This window comes from Protopterus annectens, chromosome 4.part0, assembly GCF_019279795.1.
Source record: "Protopterus annectens isolate FY-2018-M chromosome 4.part0, PAN1.0, whole genome shotgun sequence".
Classification (NCBI taxonomy): Eukaryota; Metazoa; Chordata; order Ceratodontiformes; family Protopteridae; genus Protopterus; species Protopterus annectens.
In genome coordinates, this window is record NC_056733.1 from 1,805,109,725 (window position 1) to 1,805,132,323 (window position 22,599).

Below are 22,599 nucleotides of genomic sequence, written 5' to 3' on the forward strand. Positions count from 1 at the left end.
TGTTACCTATGCTATAATTATGAAGAGAAGTACTGTTACATTTTGTATTACATTTGGTAGAAGCTTCAGGTGCTAGTAATTCTGCTTTATATAAGGAAAATCTAAACATTTAGAATATTCATAGGATATTTCTTCATACAGAGTTTGTTTATTAGTACTCAAACAAAAAGTGTGTTTGGGAATATGTCTGCTCAACATAATATCTGCAGTTCAGAATTTTGACTTTCTTCTTCTAGCTTTTCGCAGTTAGGGGTCACCACAACAGATCACCTGTCTGCTCATGACTGGCAGTGGAGTTTTAGAGTGTCAAGTTGCCAGTCCAGCACCCAACCTTCCACAGAAGGCACACATATGCAAACACTCACACCTAGGGCCAATTTACAGTTTCCAATCCAACTACAGCATGTCTTTCAGATGTGGGCGGAAACCAGAGCACCCAGAGAAAACCCACATGACCACAGGGAGGACATGCAGACTACACACAGAAGGCATCCCAGCCGAGGATTGAACCGGAGAACCTCTTGCTGTGAGGTGGCAACACTAACCGCTGCACCACCACGGCCACCCAGTTCAGAATTTTGACTTTATTTTATCTAATTTATGCATTTTTTAATTATGTTGATGACTCATCTAACAGATCACTTAACTGCACATTTCATGGTCTGCCAACATTATAATATTGCTTACACTTGCTTGAGTTCTAACTCCTAACTTCATAATTCTATATGACAATTTCCTTACTTTTACATGTAGGAAGAGGCATTGCTGTGTACTGTTTTCATTTCCTTTCATGTCAAATAACTACCCCCAATAAACCATTGTTCTTTGAGACTTTAATATAGACTGGAACACTTGTTCCTCAGAACTCCCTATTCACCATGTAAACCTACATGGATTCACACAGGTAATATCCTCCCCCACTAGGATAAGTAAACCCAACAATAAAGAAAGTACCCTAGATTGGATACTTATTAACAGTCATCCCCACATGTACAAAGCTGGGGCTCTGCCTGACGACATAAGTGATCACTTTCTTACCTATATAACCAGGCAAATGGCTGACATCCCTAACCAACCCACTTATAAAACAATTAGGAACAACAAAAACTTTAACCCCACTAATTTCTAAAATGAACTCAAACTGGGTAACTGGTCAGCCCTAAAACATCTGCCACTTGAAGAAGCTGTAAAATACTTCAATAGCAAATTCCTAGCCATCCTTGATACCCACGCACCAACATGTTGTATTAGAACTAAAACAAAAGCTGCCCCATGGCTTTCAGTAGAAACCAAACAAAAAAAATTTCACTTAGAAACAAGGCTTGGGCCACATGGTGGGCCACAAAAGCCCCCACGGATCAACTTTGATATAGACAGCTAAGGAATGATACAAAAAATCTGTTATGAAAACTATTACTGCCACCTACAACAGAAACACCAAAAGAATCCTCACAAGTTTAAGGCAGGCATAAATAAACTTCTCCACCCAGGACAATCCACCACCCGTACCCCCTCAACTACTAACCAAAAACCTCAGTAGAGGTTGCCAAAACCGTCAACAGCTTCTTTACAGAAACTATCCATCAACTAGCTAGTCAATTATCCTCCGGTTGCCCAAACCCAATTACTATGATACCCAGCTCCCAACTCACCTTTAACTTTCAACCAGTCTACACATCATTTATCCAAACACTAATTAAGAAATTAAAACCAACTACACTATTTGCAGATCTCCTCCCAGCAGAGTGTTTACAAAAAGCAGCAGATGCCGTAGCTTACCTGATCTCCATCTATATCATAACTATATCTGAGGCTTCCATCCACTCCATCTGGAAGATATCCCATGTAATCCCACTCCATAAAAGGGGCAGCTCCACAGACCTCTCAAATTACAGACCCATAGCTATTCTGTCGCCACTAGCCAAAAATTATGGAGAAATGCATCCATAAACAACTCCTGAACTATCTTATCAAGAACAATCTCCTGACAAACTCTCAACATGGTTTTAGACCACACTACATTACCGCCACTGCCCTCCTCTCCTTCTCTAATGTCATAAATCAAAATCAAAACAATAATAAACTTTCCTCAGCCCTCTTTCTAGATCTTTCCAAGGCCTTTGACATGGTAAACCACTAACAATTTATACAAACATTGTAAACCATTTCCCTAGATACCCAGACTATCCAATGGTTTCAATCTTACCTATTGAAGGACAACCTATCTACCCTTCTACCTATTACCCTTGGAGTCCCCCAGGGCTCCATCTTAGGACCCCTCCTATTTTCTATCTTTATTAATGACCTGCACAAGATCATCCCAAATGCAACCTGTTTTCAATATGCGGATGACTCGACTCTAATATGCTCGGCCACCTCCCCAACAGAGCTGCAGTCTTTATCCCCAAATGCTTTTAATACAGTTGAAAATTAGCTCCTTAATCACTGTCTCATATTAATTCCTCACAAAACTAAGATGCTGCTGTTCTCCCCAACTTGTAGGTCCACCACACTAACTTTCACCATAAAAATCGAACAATGACACCATTATTTCTCCAGATCCCTCAACTAAGCTCCTAGGTGTAACAGTTGACAATAACCTTAAGTTTGACTTACATATTAACCATACGATTAAAGCAGTTAATAAAACACTTGGCTCTCTATACAAGATTAACCCCTTCCTAACATTCCCTAGCTAGGACTGCTATTGCCCACACACATCTACTCTCCACCCTCCTTTATGCCTCCGCCTTATTCACAAACTTGAGCAAAACTGACCTGAACAAACTCTCAAGCTGCTATAATCACATTATTAGATTTGCCACTGGGACAGCCTATAAAACACATCACTGTCTTAACCTTAATCTTCTAAGGTGGCTTGAATTACCTAACTTACTTCAGGTCAACCAACTATTAGTTGCCTGTAAGATTATCTACCAGCCCGAAAATATCATTGTACTTAAAACCCTTACCTCAAGACACTTCGGTCATCCAACAAAATGTTAGTTTACACTTTCAAAACTAACAACTCAGCTGGGGAATCACTGTTTGCCAACTCTGTTGGCAAAACATGGAATTTACTTCCTGCTGACCTAACCTCAGAACTCTCTATATCTCAGTTCAAGAAAAGTCTTATACAATACTTTAAAACACGATGGCTATGTCCTTGCTCTACTCCCGACTAACTTCTGCCCCCTCAACTGCATGCCTAATGAGTACTTCTTGTCACAATGAGACTGTATCTTAATTATAAATTAATAATCTACTTGTTTTGTATTAACATATGTGACTGAGTGATGTTTACTGTACAGAAATTGTAAAATGCGATACACATGTATATGTGAAATAGTTTTGTATGTACGTCTGGAGCTTTTCTCCCCGGGCCTCTGCTGAAAAAGGACATGTACCCAGTTGGACAATCCTGGTCAATAAATGTAAAATAAATAAATAAATAAATATCCAATATAATATAAATTTTCCACTACGCTAAAGATGTATGACTATTCATCAAAAACCAAGTCACAGAACACTAGTTCACTGAATAATATTTATAGACAAAAGACATACGTGATAGGCTGACAGCTCTAAACATAGTTCACTGCAATCTCAAATGACCTCACAACTGGTATGCACAACAAAATTATATTGGGATGGGTCTCTTCTTAAAGTTATTAATCAGTAGTTATATTCTGACTCATATCTTCCTGCCCACTCGTTGCACTCTGCAATGCCTATAGCTTTAATCATATTTTCCAGTTTACTTTAAAATCCATGACTTAGTTTTAGTACAGTGTTGCATGTAGTGTATAATGTATAAAAAGACAGATGTATGATGTAATGGTACAAATAATATTAATACTACTGCTGCTATGACTACTACTACTACTACTACTAATAATAATAATAATAATAGTAATAATAATAATAGTAATAATAATAATAGTAATAATAATAATAATAGTAATAATAATAATAATAATAATAGTAATAATAGTAATAGTAATAATAATAATAATAATAATAATAATAATAATAATGACAAACATCCAAGAATGGTTCACAAAGGGACAAGCATAGACCAGACAAGAAGAGTACAGGAGAGACCTTTCAGCATGTAGGATAAGGATCAGCTGTTTGGATCAGAAAACTATTGGATGATAGAGGGTGCAGCATATCTGGGAGAATGGACCATTTTATAATGGAGCTAGAGATGTTAGTGGACTTACTAATCAGTCATAAAAGCATAGAGTGAGAATGTACAGGAGGAGACAAAGCATGTAGGAGGCCTATAGACAGAGTAGAGTGTGAAAAGGTAGGAAGGAGAAAGGCAGAGCACATGAGACATGCAGATGGGTCGGGGAGCACTGGTAGGTGGGATGGCACAGGCTATGTAAACGTAGAAAGCAGGAGCTGCAGCTATGCTTAGGAGGTCAAAAGTAATGAAAACAGAGTGTAGTGAGTGATATTAATAGCAGTGAAAAATGAAAAAGTAGAAACAGTGCCAGTGAATGCCAGGTAGGAACCAAGCAGGAGTAACGCAGGCAGAGAATGACACTTAGCCAGATAGAAGAGGCAAGTAATAAAAGAGACAAAAACAGTAGAGCGCTGAGTTGTGTCTAGGTCAACTTGTCTTGGGCAATGTCCCCTCAAGTAGCAACCTCCTGACTCAAAAATGAGGATAAGAGAACGGTCTTCAACCAAAAGCTGAGGGCCAAAATAAACATGTTTCCGTAAGTCTCCTGTTTGCTCTATTCACACACTGCCATCAAATTCATTCATACAAAGTAACAACAGCTGCCTCTTTGATAGATGACATGAATTTTACTTCTAAGTGAATGACATCTTTGTTTGAGTAAAAGTCTGTGGCTGAACATAGTAAAAAGCTATCATATAGAGTACATTACTGTCTTCAGACACAGACTGTCGTTTACACATTTAATCTGCTTAAATGCATATTTAGAATGCTTTGACTTACAGCATGGGAGTGATCAGCCCCTCATCATCTTTGACAATTGTGCCTCTTGACTGCTTCCATCCAGTATAGAGCCACCTATTTCTTTCCATCATTGTTACTACTATGGCAAAGAAGCCTAGAGGAAGAACTCATGAGTAAGGAGAGAGGCGGAAGTATTTATATGTCACAGGAAGTGAAGGAATGGTCACAGGCAGTAAGAAGGAGAGAAATGGTGGGAATTGAAATATTATAGATAGCAGGGGTAATTGTAAGATGAAGTAAGCAAGGGAGAACAGGGAATATAAGAATGGCTTTTGGTGACTGGACTCTTGATCACAAAGAAGACAACGGGTTAAGCAAAGGGAAAAGCAGAGCCTAGACTTCAATAAAACCAATCCTGGGGCATAGAATAAATAAAAAAAAATGGGAGAAGGTGACCACAATGAACATCATGAAGGAGTAGTGGATGCTTTTGTAGCACACATAAATACCAACGACCTATCGGACAGCTGACTTGGACTCATCCATTCCAGGAAAGAAAGGCTGATGTTAACATGGACAGCCCTATTCTAGTAATCTGCATGCCTTCTTAGGTAATAGCTTCCTCTGGTTAGCTCTTGCCTGAGTCAGTGGCCACATTCTCACTGAAAGGGAATAAATGAGCTGAGGCTTATGGGAGGACGTGATGGTTGGGAGGTGCGGTGTTAAACAGCATACAGAAATCTGATTTATGTACACTACGGTATATAATCTGTAATGGTTGCATTTTTGAAGTTTTGTTTATTTACAAAACAATAGTTTCTTATAAGGACTGACTAGCTGTTTAGAAATACTAACACTTTAAACTGCTGCTGGCTTATTACATAACTATGTGTTCTTTTTGCTACATCTGTATATAAAATGGATGCCTGGATTTCCAAATAAGGGAATCATTTGAGCTCATTGTCTAACATGGAAGATATTGTTTTGTAGGTATTATGGTAAGGAATATTGACTAGAACACATACCTCTCAGCCACTATGATTTACACATAGTGCTATGATTTTAGACCTCAGGTTTTCTATTGCTTTTTGTAGATTTACTGATTTGCCATTGCTTTTCTTCATAAAGATAAGCTATTCAAGAGTATATACATTAATATATAACTAAAATAAACCTATACAAATATTCCTTATCACCAACTATTCGGTGCCCGGTGTCTAAAGAGCTTGTATTCCTAAAAATAATGTTTTTTTTTAAGTTAATATGCTGTGAGTTATGCTAGAGTACCATGTTTTAAATGTGATTACTTTTTTTTCTATAGGCCATTTTTGTAAACCTTTGCTCCCCACATAAACCTGCTCAAAGTTGCATTTATATATGCTCTTCCATTCTTTCCATGATAAAACATTAAATCAAATCCAGTAAATGGCTAATGAAAGTGGGTATATGTACCCGGAGGTCTCCATATAAGCATACCAGTCGGCCAATACATTATTATGCTGTACCAAGTGAATAAGATGGAGCACCTTTCCTTAGAAAGGGTTGTTGTTGTTGTTGTTGTGTCTTTTGGCTTTTCCCAGTTAGGGGTCACCACAGCGGAACTCCGGTCTGCTAATGATTGGCAGTAGATTTTTATGTGCCGAGTTGCCAGCTCTGATGCACAACCTTCAACGAAGGTACGCCCATTCACGCATGTCTCCACACAGAAAACACTCTAGCTGAGAATCAAACGGGATAACGTCTTACTGTGAGGTGAAAACGCTACCACAACACCATCACTGCAGTTCCTTAGATGGTAAAGATTAAAATAAAATGAAGAAATACTACCCTGAAGTCTGTGGAACTACTGATACATACTTAGAACATGCATGATATACTTTCCTGGCAGCACTACTATATTACACGTTCTGTTGTTATGTTATCAGGCTTTCAGTGCATCAGACTGCTGCAGATGCTGTCCTTCTATGTCAGCAGTATGACAAAGAGAAGAGTGAAGATGATTGTCTTGTTTTTTTTCCTTTAATGCTCTCTGTCTTCTCTATGTCCCTCGTACATCAAAGTTAGAATGTATAGAGATGTGACAATACAGGGTGCACGACTATTCTAGAAGAAACAATTGTTTTTTACTGCTTTACAGGGATTAGATTGTGATTTTCTCAAGTTATGTTTTACACAACTTACATATTTGAAGTGTACTGTTTATATTGTAGGAGGTATGATGTTTGCTGTAAACCTTCCATTGGTTGATGCATTAGTAACATACAGGTTTATTCTGGTGTTGTCATGATAACTTCTACTATTTTGCAAGGGACAATGTGTTCACCCTCATAACCACTGAGCACGTCCCCTGTCTCTCTCTCTCTCTCTCTCATTCTCGTTTTGTTTGTTCGTGTTCTGTCCCTCATTTGCAGTCTCTTTGTCATTCTTTCTTTCTTTCTCTTTTTTCTGGCCTCCTTTTGTACATTCTAAGGGTGTTACCTTACTTTATACTCTTTTGCTAGGCCTTGAGATATTACTTATATATTACATAATTGTTTTGTAATTTTGTCAATGTTTTAGCATATCAGAGTTTGCTTTGTTGTAGGAGCTGTGCTTGATTTTAAGACGATGTTTTGATACCCTCCATTACATTTCAAGGAATAGTTTGTTGTAAGTTTTGCAGGAACAACAGTTTTATGTTCAGTATGTTATTCTACATAGCCTGATGAACTCTATTTACTGAGTCAGGAAATAGCTTCTGGATATTTTGTTCTTCTGCCTGTATTTTACATTTGACACCTTTTCTTAATAATTTGAGTGGCATTTGTTATTACTTTATGCAACAAATGGTGGCATATTTAATTTCTTAACATTCTGTCCCAAGGTTCTCCAGGTGCTATCTAATTCAGGCTGCCTTGTGAACTGTGTCACTGCCACTGTGCAACTCAGTCACAATAAGACATTCAAGGCTGTATGACGCAATGGCTAAGCTAAGTTCAGGAAAGTGGGACCAAACTGAAAATTATTACATTTATGAGTTTCCAGTTTGGTGAACACTTTCTCATGACTGTGTAAGATTCCAGTAGTCTTCTAAAATACTAAAAGCAATCAATAGGTACTCGGAGATCTCTAATTATAAATTTAACCCTAGCAAATTCAATCTCTTTCCTCTAAATCCTCTAGGACACAAGGATTACTACTTCCTTGAGAGTGAGATTAAGTTAACCTATCAGATGAAATATCTAGGAATAATATATAAAGCGAACTTTGAGGAAATTATTCAAAGTAACAAGCCGTACATGGGACGCTATTGACAATGACTTAAATAGATGGAAGAACATTAACATGTCCTTGCTGTCAAAAGCTAGCGTAGTAAAGATGAACCTGTTACCAAGAATCCTTTTCCAACAAAACGCCACCTTTTTTTAAATATTCCCCAAAAATTCTTTCTAGATATGGAAAAAAATATATCTAGATTTCTTTGGTATTCTAAAACTACTAGAATTAAATATGACAAACTTGTATTTCCAAAATCTAAGGGAAGATTAGGATTACCGGACTTTAAATTATACTATAGTGTTATTACCTCATACAAATTACAACAAATAATAAATTATGACCCAGCTATGACAATCTCAACAAATTAACTCACTTGGGTACAATCCCAAATCTCTCCTCTTTCTTAACTTAAACCAAAGTCTGAATATGTAAAGAAGTTACATCCAGTTATTAAGCACATGGTAGTAACTACTCAAAAGCTTTTTAATTCAGTACTATTTAAGTCCCTCTCCCTCCTCCAGCCACTTCACCTTAATCCTAATTTGAGGCTAAACGATCAACTTATAAATTTACAAGGGTATCCTTTATTAAGGAACCTTACAGTTTGGGAGATCTACAAATGGAGAGAATACGATTTAACACAACTTAGAATGCAACTTAATCTTCCAAAAAAATATGTAAGCATTCTTAACTCGTTACAATATCTTATAAATGCCAGATAACGGTGTTATGTAGGATGTAAATCTATCCCAATTAATTCTCAATAACCTGACGACTAATGGGAAAACAATTTCTAGAGTATACAAACTGGTAATGGATATAAAATGTCGGAATTTTCTATTATTCTCTGTGTTCCGGCAAGGGAAATCCCAACAAGTTACTGAGTAAAACATAAAGACTGCCACTGAAAATATGGTCAAATTCACTCCATTCAAAAAGCCACTATACACCCAACTAATGATTAATAATGACGCTTATTTCAGACCACAAAAATAATAAATTCAATATTAATCACACGCCTAAATGCCCACACTGTACTAGTCAATCAGCAGATATCTTTTATGTTATGTGGGAGTGCAGCAAACTCAATAATCTATGGTGTTCATTAAGAACTAGGCTTGAAAAAATGGGATACGAAAAGAGCACCTTGTCATGGGAAATGGCTATACTACACATTAATGCAAACAATCTCCCAAAAATCCTACAGCACGTTCTCATCACAGTTTGTGCTCTTATTAAATTCTACATCTGAAGGAACTGGTCTCTTGCTTCCTCCCTTTCGTGGGAAGGTTTCAGCAATTTAGCCATTAAATACATCACTTCTCACAAATTACTATACATAACCACCAAACACAAATATTACTGTAAATATTGGGAATACTTGCTGGATGTCATCCTTAAGAAGTAAAAAATATTACTCAATGTTAGAAAACATCTACTTATTATAAGGAGCTGGTAGGAAATTTTAACCAGAACTTATCTTTTTTCTTTTGTTGATAATTAACTGATTACATAAGGATCTATCCTGTATATAGGATACATTATCTTTTTTCTTATGTTCCCCATTCCCTCCCATAGGCAATATCCCACTACTGGTTGTACTTATAGATCCTCTCTTTTTACTTAAGACTGACTTTGTAACAAGCTGGCTGTTAGTGTGACTTCTTTGTACATAAAGTATATATGTTGTTTTTTTTGAGTTTTGTTATTGTTTTGTATGCATTGTAAATACATGTTTTTCCATTTGAAATGATGTGTATAATGGAAGTTTATTTTATTTTATTTTACTATTTCTACTTGTAAAACTTAATAAAGAAATTTTTGGAAAAAAAAGATTCCAGTGGTCTTGCATGAACTGGCAACACATTATCTTACCATTTCAGTAATCGGTAGTACAATTCACTCCCACTCATCATCATCATCATCATTAGTAATAAAGTGCCACCATTACTATACTTGTGCTTCATTAATAACAATAAAAAATATATATATGTGTGTGTGTGTGTGCGTGTGTGTGTGCGTGTGTGTGTGTGTGTGTGTGTGTGTGTGTGTGTGTGTGTGTGTGTGTGTGTGTGTGTGTGTGTATGTGTGTGCGTGTGTGCACATGTGCGTGTGTGTGTGTGTGTGTGTGTGTGTGTGTGTGTGTGTGTGTGTGTGCATTTGTGTGTGTGTGTGTGTGTGTGTGTGTGTGTGTGTGTGTGTGTGTGTGTGTGTGTGTGTGTATATATGGATTCCTATCAAAACGTCAACTTTCCGTAATATTGAACTACATATGATTGACACTGAAACACAGTAAAGCCACAAAAGCACAAGTGAACATTGATGAAGTGTAAAACAGTTTCAGAAATAACAGTGAGATTGCACAATCTCTGGAGAAGGGGCATATTTCCCAACCCTGATGATTGTCAATCTCACATACCTATCACCCATCAGTTTTTTTTTTTTTTTTTTACCAAAGTTTGTTGACAAAACTGATGCCAACATTTTGGAGTTTTGTTTTTTATAAGCACTCCATACATATAGGTTTTCGTTTTGCGATCTGTTGTAGTTCAGATCTGTGGTGATTTTCAGTAAGTATATTTTTGAAGTACTTATATCTACTATATATATATATATATATATATATATATATATATAAATATATATATATATATATATATATATATATATAGATATATATATATATATATATATAGATATATATATATAGATATATAGATAGATATGTTAATGTACAACTATACAAAATAGAGATGTTTCTTTCATTGGTTGAAAGTAAAAAATGCTGGCATGTGTGATCAAGGATCAGCTGATTTCACCTGCTGGCTTTTTTGTGTGTGTGACACTGCAGCATAGTGGGGACTGGAGGATTTCCCCTTTCTCCACTGTAGTACTCAGAGCTGGTACATGTAGTTAACAGGGCATGTAGAGGGTTCGCCCTAGTGCAAAAAAAGAGTGCTTTTTGTTTTGTTTTTATTTAGCAGGTTTTATTTTTGAGTATTTCAGGTTAGGTTCAATGTTCTGCTTGATCAGCCAAGTGCTATATATCCATTTATAGATATAGAGATTGATATGTGGATACCATGCGATTCACCATCTTCACACCTGCTTGGTGTTCTGCATGGCTTTGGTTGTTATATTATTTTTTTATTTTATTTGCATGTCTTTACTGGGATAGAGAACTAATTTAGAGGACAAATTTCAGGCGGAGCCTAGGTTTGATGAAAAAAAACACAGAAACAGAAATGAGTACAAGTGTGCATATAGGTTATAAAAACAGAATAAAGGAATCTAAATAGAGTAAATAAATTAGATCATTAAGCAATATAATGTGTGACAAGAGAAAGGAGAAGGGAAGAAAAAAATAAATACAATTAATAAGTTAGCATTGTTGAGAGAGATTATGGGTAATAAACATACTGAGTAAGGGTAGCACGAAAGTAGTAAATATAAGAAAAGGGGGAGGGAAAAGGGTTACGAGGAGAAGAGAGGAGAGAGCGCTGAGTTTGGAATGAAATACATGTAACAGGGGTTCTTCAGGGGGACTTAAAGGGATACTGCTATGCGGAAAAGCCCAGGTACATAACGTGATTAGAGCTGTGGCTGTTACACTTATTCTTCTTGATCAGATGACATTTAAACTGAAGTCCAGATTTTGGAAAGTAAGTAAGTCCCATGAGACTGACCGTTAAGAATTCTCACAGCACAGGCCTTTCCCATTATTTAGGCTTAGAGTAGAGAAATGCTGTGCTGTTCTGTGCTGTGTACGCCAGTTCTAGCAGTATGTAGTATGGAGCCTGAATGAGACTGATTTCTCAGGTTATTTGATGGGGTTTGGGCTATGAGCTTTGCAGCTAAGAGTGAAAAGATTTGTAAATGTAAATGCTTAAATACATTTTAGGTTAGTAGAAGATTGGTCCACTGTGTAACTAGTAACCATTTAGCTTTTGGGCCTGAACACAGAGAATTCAGGACTGGTTGTTCACTGATATATTATTGTCGGGTTACATTGGCTATAGCAGCACAATGAAAGATTCCCTTTAGTTGTGACTGTGTGACCACAGAGGTAGTATATAAAGTTAACTGACATCAAGATAGTGTTGGGACAGATAATTTATTTCAGTCTTAGTTAAATGCTGTGTGTATGTTTGTGTGTGTGTGTGTGTGTGTTTGTGTGTGTGTGTGTGTGTGTGTGTGTGTGTGTGTGTGTGTGTGTGTGTGTGTGTGTGTGTGCATGTGTGTGCATGTGTGTGTGCGTGCGTGTGTGTGTGGCGTGAGTAGTGCGTGAGTGTGTGTGTGTGTGTGTGTGTGTGTGTGTGTGTTTTGAGAGTCTGAGTCTGTAGAGAGAGAAAGTGTGTGTGTTTTGAATGTGAGTGATGGTGTGTATTTTGTTTATATGAGAAACTGTGTTGTCTGTGGCCTGCGTTCAAATGCTTTTTTCTGCGTGTGCCAGTCATATGTCTATGCCAGCTTTTATGATATGTATATATATATATATATATATATATATATATATATATATATATATATATATATTTTAGAGAGAGATAGATTATATATGTATATGTGTATGCATGTAAAAAAAAAATATATATATATATAGATATATATATATATATAAATACATATATATGTGTGTGTGTGTGTGTGTGTGTGTGTGTGTGTGTGTGTGTGTGTGTGTGTGTGTGTGTGTGTGTGTGTGTGTGTGCATGTACAGCTTTATAGTTACTAGGGTATTGGTCAAAGAGACATTTTAAGCTTAGCTAAGTATTCCTCACCTTTACCAAAATATTACTGACATGTACCAATATTTCAAGGAATTTTATGGTTAAGATATAGGCTTGTACGCATCAAGCATTCACAATTCACCCCATCCATTAAGATTATAGTTGCCAAACCAGGGATAAATTTGTGATTTCCCATACATTGGTCAAAGTTTCATTTAAATAGATTTAATGATGAGATTTGATTCATATGGATGAGAAGCCTGTTGCAGAAAAGGGGTAATTTTTGTGACACATTCCTGTCCCACCATGTCCTGTTTATGTCACAGATAAGGTTCAGATCCTCAGAATAAGTATTAATCATGCCATTTGTTTTGGCGACATGCAGCAAATCCATCAGTGTGGGATCAGGCTATGCACAGAGCACTGTGCAGCAGTCTATAGGAGAGTAGGTACAGGAATACGGCTTTCAGACACTCCACATTGGAACATTGGACTTGTTTACTTCTTGCATTCTTTTGTGAGGAACCTTTGCAGTCTTTCAAGCTGTTTCAAGTGCCTGGTCAGGTAGCTTCTGAAGGATGAACTATACTCAGTGATTGGTCTGATGAGAGCTGAATACAGTGAATTTAGCTGTTCAAGATATTTTTATTTGGTAGCCATAGACTGTTGTTCCAAACGTTTACAACATATAGGGAGTATTCAGAAGAATGATCAAGTAGAGAGGATGACACAGACTGTAGTCAACCTCTTCAAGTTATTGTAGTACTGACAAAAGTGACTGCTACATACAGAAATGCACCACTTCGAATGTTAGGACTCTCATCTGCTCAACTACGTATGAGTAGAAAGTATAGAAAATGAACAGCTTCTCCAGTGCTGATATCCCAGTGCAGAAGCAATGTCATGCTATTGTTGAAATTAAATCAAAAAGTAAATAGAAATTGTACTGAGTGGAGGGCCGAGTGAGAACAGATACAAAAATGTCAACCACAGGATCATTCAGAAGCACTTGTATGGGGAAACGCACTGGAGAAAAGGCCCTGTAATATACATCGATCATACTCACACATGGATAGATGTGTAAATAGAACAAGATGCATTTTTTCAAAACAGTCTGTATGGGATACAGAGAATCAAGTCAAAGCTGAGATCAAAAGAATTAATTAAGCACAGCATCACCTTAATGAGAGATGACTTTTAGTGGTTTTAGTGATTCAAGTTAATCGAAGTACAAATTAGGTTCTGGTAGTTGGTGCACAGGTTAAGGTTGTAAGCTTTAGTTCCAGTGTTGCAGGGTTTTAATCCTTCATTTGCGTACTGTATGCACTTGAGCAAACCACTTAACCAGACATTGCTCCCTGGTCACCTTGAAAAGGGACTGCTTGTCAAGTGGGCCTACCTGGTTAACAAATTGGTATTGTTATTATTATTGTCATTAATATTATTATGATTATTACTGTTATTATTACAAATGCTGATGAATTTGAAGTTATATGTAAAAGAAAATAATCAGGTTATTTGAGATGTGAGACGAATCATCTAAAGCAACCAACCAGTTCTAAAGCTGCTGATCGGAATCAAGAAATGCTTAACTGCTGATTTGAAAGGAGATCTACAAGCATTCAGGTTTTGAGACTAGTTTGTCACTACAGTGACTTTACAAATCTGTGTAATGTTAAAAACTGCAGAAAAAAAGAGCGAACACTATAGTGTCTTGAAGTTTTCATTTGTTTAAAGTGTATGTACATACATGTATATATATATCACCACTTAACATGCTATTATATACTTTAAAGTAGAATTCTCAAACTTTGTATAATAATGCCACTTTGTAACTCATTTATAGTAATGTGATTTATAGCATTATTACAAAAAGAGGATACAGCATATGCAGTATATAGTAGCATAAAGATTTTTTACCATTTGCTTTAGCTGTAAATATGCTCTCATCCTATAGAACTTTCTTATTCTGAAGATTTAAATTTTTGCTTTAGTTACATCTAGGGAACTATTTGAATTAAGTTTAATAAACTTGTGATTGCACTTGCTGTCTGCTGATCAGCTTTCCAGCTCATTCCGCAGTCTGTGTCATTCATTCCTACCATCTGATAATGCAGTTCTGGAGACATGCAGTGAGTGTGTGTGTTGTCTGCAGTCTGAAACATTGCAAAAACACAGATGTAAGATTGTAATAAATAGTTGCCTTTTATGGGTGGTAACTTTTAGGAAGAAAAAAAATTTTATTATCTTTAAGGAACTATGCTTATCATGTGATTAGTCTTATCATGGGAGTTGCAGCAAAGATCTTGAAGATTTAACATGTAACTTTATTTATCCATCATTACTTGGTATTCTGTTATAGATCTGTTACTCTCAAGCTATTTTTTAACAATAAAGTTAATGGAACTACTAGTTCTACTTCGGAAATTTCAAGACATAAGCGCAGAAGCATTTATACTCCGCCCTTTCCTGGGCATGTAGACTGTTTTATTAAGATGTGTGAAAGAGATCTTTATCTCTATTTTTATAGCAACAAGAGAAAGTGTATGTATTTTAACTTATCCAGGCAAGAAAAATCATCACTAACCAAGTTTATTAATGATTCCTCCATATGCATTAGACCAGCAGATAAGGGAGGGGGGCTTGTGCTACTAGACAGCCAAGATTATGTCAAGTATATGACTGAAATGCTAAATGACACAGAAACATATGGCATAATTAGCAAAGTGGAGTTAACAAAGATTATTAATAATATTAATGATACACTTTATGACATGTTAATGTGTCATCAGGTCTCAAAGGAATTATACGATTTTCTCTCGATAGAATATCCACAGATACCCATCATCAAAGGTCTTCCGAAAATGCACAAAGGTCTTTCCCCACCTCCCATGCGACCAATAGTATCTGGGGAAAGATGGGTGACTGAAAACATTTCAGTCTTTTTGGAAGACACATTGAGACCAATAGTGAATAATATTCATAGTATCCTTAAAGATACATATCAACTACTTGATTACTTAGACTCCATAGATATACCCTTGGTGAAGGGTCAACATTTATTAATAACTATGGATGTACAAAGTTTATTCACTAGCATCCCAAACGACCAAGGTATAGAAGCTATAAGGGAATTGATTTCTATACACCCTTCATTCGATTGTAACAAACAAATTTTAACATGTCAATTGTTAGACATTGTGCTCAGTAACAATGTATTTTCTTATGGCGAATGTTTATATATACAAAAAGCAGGAGTAGCGATGGGGACCCCCTGCGCTAATACATACGCCAATTTGGTTGTTTACAAGTGGGAACAAGAGTTTGTATTCACACATCAGTCCTTTGCCAAGGTTATAGTCTACAAACGATTCGTTGATGACATCCTAGTGGTTTGGGATGGAACTGCGGACGAATTCAATGAATTCATGCAGCAGCTATCAACCACCACCAGTTTTTTGAATTTTACGATAGAAACATCATACGAATCAGTGGACTTTCTTGATGTAACTTTGTTCATTGAAAAAGGCAAACTTATATCAAAGTTACATAGAAAATCATGTTGGAAAAATACAATATTACGATTCGACAGTATGCATCCACGACATATTTTTAATGGCATTGTAAAAAGTCAGTTTAATAGATTGTCTAAACTTTGCAAAAATGACACTGATTTAATGACAGAAGCAAATAAAATGGAAGATATATTCCTTGAAAGAGGTTACAACAAAGTAACTGTGAGACAAATCAGAACGCAAACACTAGAAGATTTAAATATTAATAGAAACATTATAGCACATAAGCCAACCCACAACATACCCACTGTAGGTGACTATAGTTATACTAATAGTAACCAAGGAGAAAAAGTCAGGTTTTTAACCACATATTCTAATGATATTCATAACATAAAGAAGATTATCATTAATAACTGGCACGTCCTGACTATTGATGAAGAGACACAAAATATAGTGGGAAAGTTCCCTTTATTTACATTTAGGAACAATAAAAACTTGAAACGGCTCTTATGTGCCAACTCAGGAGTAGTCAACATTAACATTAAAACATTTTCTGACAAAATAGGCACATTTCCTTGCCATCATTGTAATTATTGTAAACACATCTCTCAGAATCAGGTTTTTAAACATCCTGTAATAGATGGCCTTTCCTTAACTCCGAAGCTTTATGCCTCATGTAACACCACAGGCCTAATTTACTTAGCAACCTGTACCTTATGTTCCAGTTTTTACATTGGGATGACCAAGAGAAAATTAAAAGATAGGATATACAACCATCTTTACGACATTAAGCGTGGTAATGAATTAAATGCTCTAGCCATGCATATCAAACTCTGTCCTGGTCATTCTTTTGTGTTTAAAGTACTACAAATTGTTAAACAGAACTCAAGAGGAGGAGACTATATGCTACTACTTGAGCAAATAGAATTATATTGGATATTCAAACTCAAGGCACATATTTCACCGGGCCTTAACAGTTATATAACACTCAGATCTCATCTTAAACTACGGAGATGAATAATAATAATACAAAAAACATCTAATTTCTCATTAAGTAATGATGGAAACAGTTAGTCAAACAATATATCATTTAATGCATTTTATATATTTGCTTTTGTACAATAAGTCCTTTTTCGATATATTATGATAATAATAGTCTGCTATATAATGTTTTATATTATACCTACACAATTTATTACATAGTTGTCTAGCTAGGAATGCTTTGCATTTTACAGTTCTTATATTAATAGTGTTTGGCATTTTAGCAATTCATGTATTTTTAGATATAATGTTTTCCTTCCATATCTATTATATTTATTTTATTTATCATGTCTATTTAATATTTAATACTTAATATTGATATCTATTTATATATGGTTAAATTCAGGTGCTAGTTCTTAGGTTTCAATATTGAGATATTCTATGTTATACATAGCAAAGTTTTTTAACTTAGGCATGTACATATATATACATAGAAATGTTGAAACACTAAATATAATATAATTTTAAAGAATTTTATATTTAATATTTACTTGATATTTATATTTACTTATTTAATAGTTTAAATAATACATTTATGCATATGTCCGTTTAGAAATGAATACTGTCATGACATTTCCACTTGAAGGAATCTAATACCATCAAATTTTGGTTAATTGATTTATTGCTTAATTAATTTATTGCTCATGATTCAATTGATGATGATGCTGTTCTGTATAAAAGGAGTTCATAGTAATGTTTTAATTCATGGTCTGAGGAAGCGTATCTTTTGATACGCGAAAGCGCTTACCTAATAAAGCTGATTTTACATTCTACTTAGCCTGCTCGTGGTGAATTCCAGGTTATTTCTTCTACAGTATTTATCCTTCTTTTTTACCTGGATTCTTCAGTTGGAGCATCTCATTTTTTGCCTGTACATACATGTATATATATATCACCACTTAACATGCTATTATATACTTTAAAGTAGAATTCTCAAACTTTGTATAATAATGCCACTTTGTAACTCATTTATAGTAATGTGATTTATAGCATTATTACAAAAAGAGGATACAGCATATGCAGTATATAGTAGCATAAAGATTTTTTACCATTTGCTTTAGCTGTAAATATGCTCTCATCCTATAGAACTTTCTTATTCTGAAGATTTAAATTTTTGCTTTAGTTACATCTAGGGAACTATTTGAATTAAGTTTAATAAACTTGTGATTGCACTTGCTGTCTGCTGATCAGCTTTCCAGCTCATTCTGCAGTCTGTGTCATTCATTCCTACCATCTGATAATGCAGTTCTGGAGACATGCAGTGAGTGTGTGTGTTGTCTGCAGTCTGAAACATTGCAAAAACACAGATGTAAGATTGTAATAAATAGTTGCCTTTTATGGGTGGTAACTTTTAGGAAGAAAAAAAATTTTATTATCTTTAAGGAACTATGCTTATCATGTGATTAGTCTTATCATGGGAGTTGCAGCAAAGATCTTGAAGATTTAACATGTAACTTTATTTATCCATCATTACTTGGTATTCTGTTATACTTTTAGCAGTAAGTATCTTACATTAGTGTACATTCTATTACAGCATTAGAAAAAATAATTTATTCAGCACTATTCTAGTTACCTTCATCCATATACTTGTTACTGCTACTATGATTAAACAAAAAAAAAAATAATTAAAAAAAGTATCAGTGTTTGCTTGCTACATGTTCAGCTTAGCAGTCTAACCTAATTGCTGAATGAAATGCACAGTTGGGATAGTTTGATTCTTTGAATCGGCGTGCACACCTTTTCTGTCATCACATCTGCACATCCATTTTACACTGATGAAAGAATATGCTTTCTTAATAATTGCTTGTCATGAGCAGAACAGTTTTTCTCCTTACTTCAGCCTAGCTTCACTGACATTCTTTGTCATTGAAGACACATTACTTTTCCTTGGAGTGGATGTCTTGGCAGCCTACTTATCCTTTGGCATAAGTTTCACATATGTTACATGAAGAAACCGAGATAAGATGGATGTTATTTGTGAAAAACAAACGTTTGATTATTACTTCTTGTTTATGACAGGAATTGAATACACTCACCGCTTCACCATTAAATTGCAGTAATTTGTTAATCAAAATAACTGTTTTGGACAAGTATTTGACTTCATTTTACCTAACTAGGTTTCTGTTTTTCATCTTATTATGGATTGTTCTTTCACTTAACTTGGATTAGTTTCTTACTTTTTTATTTCTGTCTTTTAGCACTGCATATGTTTGCTTAAGTAAGCATACAATCACAGACTAAATGTGTTGCACACTAGTTTGAAGAGTGTTAAAGTAATAATGCAAGAAAGGATGACAGTGAGGGAAAAGTTTTGCATGAAAGACAGCTAAGATAAATTATAAACAGTAGAATATGAATCATCAGCGTATGTAATTATTAAGGATCACTACAGCTGACCAAGTCTGTCTCAGAGCAAGGGGCTGAAGTGCTGTGTAGTTTGCTTTAGCTGTTGCTCGCATTTGAATTCAATATAACTTTTGGTAACCAGCTGTGGGGTGGTGGTGAGCAGTAGATTTTAGCCTTCAGGAGGAAGATGGGTATTTTAGGTTTAAGGGAGTGGGAGAAGGGAATTTAGGTTTGGGGCAGGGAAGGGAATTTTAAGGGTAGGGAATGGAAAGAAAGTTTTAGGGTTAGTGGGTGACTGGGGAATTTAGGTTTAGGAAGGTTAGGGTTAGAGTTTTAGGTTTAGGGAGCCATAGGGAACTTTACAGTTAAGGAGGGCAAATGGAGGTTTAGGGTAAGAAAGCAATGCCTAGGCTAAAGCTGGAATGGGAGTTTTAGGGTTAGACTTTAGGTTCTGGTAGGGCTCTGCAGTTTTATATGGTTGGAGGGCTAAGTAGAAACTGGAAATCAGGCTAGTATGAATTCATGCACTTGTTGTTTCTGAACTAGCAGCAATGACCAGGAACCTCACAAGATACAAGCAAGTGTAGTAACCCAAAATTATTTTAGAGATTATACTATCGGTTGTAAAAAGTTCCTCTTTAACATCACCAAGAACTGGAAAAAACTATCTTTTTTTTACTAAACATTTCCAAATTTTTATTATACCTCTAATAATTCAGTGTTCCCCCTATGGTCTAATAAAACAATATAGTAGAGAATTAAACTGGTTTGTGTTTCAGCAAAGCCTTCATCAGTACAATGTGATTACTGGGGATCTAATAAACATTTGAATATGATAATCAAATATGTGCTTCTTTTCGTGGATTTTTTTTTCCTGTTCTTGGTGCTGACAAATTGCACACTTGTTGTCGATTTTATCTATGCACAGGAATAGTCGGAGGTAGTTTATACTACTAGTCATGACATTAATTTAATTGAGCCCTTCTCGTTCCTCAAAAAATAGTTCTTACCAGATCTGCATCTGTACAAGGCATTCATACAACATATTTACATACTGAATCACACACGCACACACACAGACACACACACACACGCACACACACACACACACACACACACACACACACACACACACACACACACACACACACACACACATATATATATATAATATATTGTTACCCTCTATACGATCAAATGTTCTTAATATTATGATTAAAAAAATGTCATTAAAATGTTTGAATGCACAGAATACCAAAAGTCCTAAATATTGAAGTTACAAACAATCAAGAAAAGAAAACTATTTTTTCTCTTGATCTTCACACTAAAATCATACATAATACTCCCCTCAAATTCATCTGAATAATGGCAGTGATATGGGAAGGTTTTTATTAAGGTGAGGTGTAATGTTAGGGATAGGGGAAGGAGCAGCATTGGGGTTAGGGTTAGCACCCATTGCATAAAATCCTTCTTGTAACAATGCCACTACACAAGGCACATTCAGGCACACAAACACACACTTAACAACACTGCATCCATGCCATTACCAAACCCTAAAATACATGCACACCCATACACAAACATACAAAAGGTATCCCCTCACCTGTCCACAAACTTAAGCCTGACTCACACAAGTGTACAAATGCACTCACCCTTCCAACCCTACTCACCTTTCTCAACAAAACATGTCCTTGATATTTTGACCATTTAGCTATCTGTACATTCAAAGTAAAGTACCATCCTTAGCACTCATCAACTAAATGGACATTCAATGAAATGCAGGCAACTCATGTACACACACATATCTATATATATATATATATATATATATATATATATATATATATATATATGGATCACCTTTAAAACCTCGAAACCGCGTTTGCCCGACACACTAATGACCGAAACGAAAAGACTGACAACATAAAACGCCGACAACGCAAAACACCGAAAACCATTACACCAACACACTACACGTAAACAACACAGTACACTACATAACATATGCACTATCCCTAACCCAAACCCTAACCCTAAGGTCCAACACTACCACACTTACCCTACCTGCACCCTAACCCTAACTCACTTACCCACCCCTAAACCCACAGTCCCTCGCTATCGCACACACACCCTACCTGCATCCTAACCCTAACTCACTTAACCCACCTAACCCACAGTCCCTCACCATCGCACACACCCTACCTGCACCCTAACCCTAACTCACTTACCCACCCTAACCCACAGTCCCTCAGCATCGCACACACACCCTACCTGCACCTAACCCTAACTCACTTAACCCACCCCTAACCCACAGTCCCTCACCATCACACACACACTCTACCTGCACCCTAACCCTAACTCACTTAACCCACCCCTAACCCACAGTCCCTCACTATCGCACACTTACCTGTCCACTCCTAACACTAAATCCCTCACTCGATCGCACACTTACGAGTCCGTCGGGTTCTCACCTTTCGGTCATCTGCGTTTTGTATTCTCATCCTGTCAGTTCCGTTTCGGGCAAATCGAGTTCGAGATTTTAAAGGTGACCCATATATATATATATATATATATATATATATATATATATATATATATATATATATATATATATATATATATATATATATATATATATATAAATGTATGTTTACAATCAAAATCATGAAAGGCTTATTTTTTGTGTTTAAATTACAGAAAAATAATGTCAGAAACTGTCATGGTGACTGTTCAAATTGTTGATTCGTTCAGAAGGCAAAAATCAACATTTGGCATA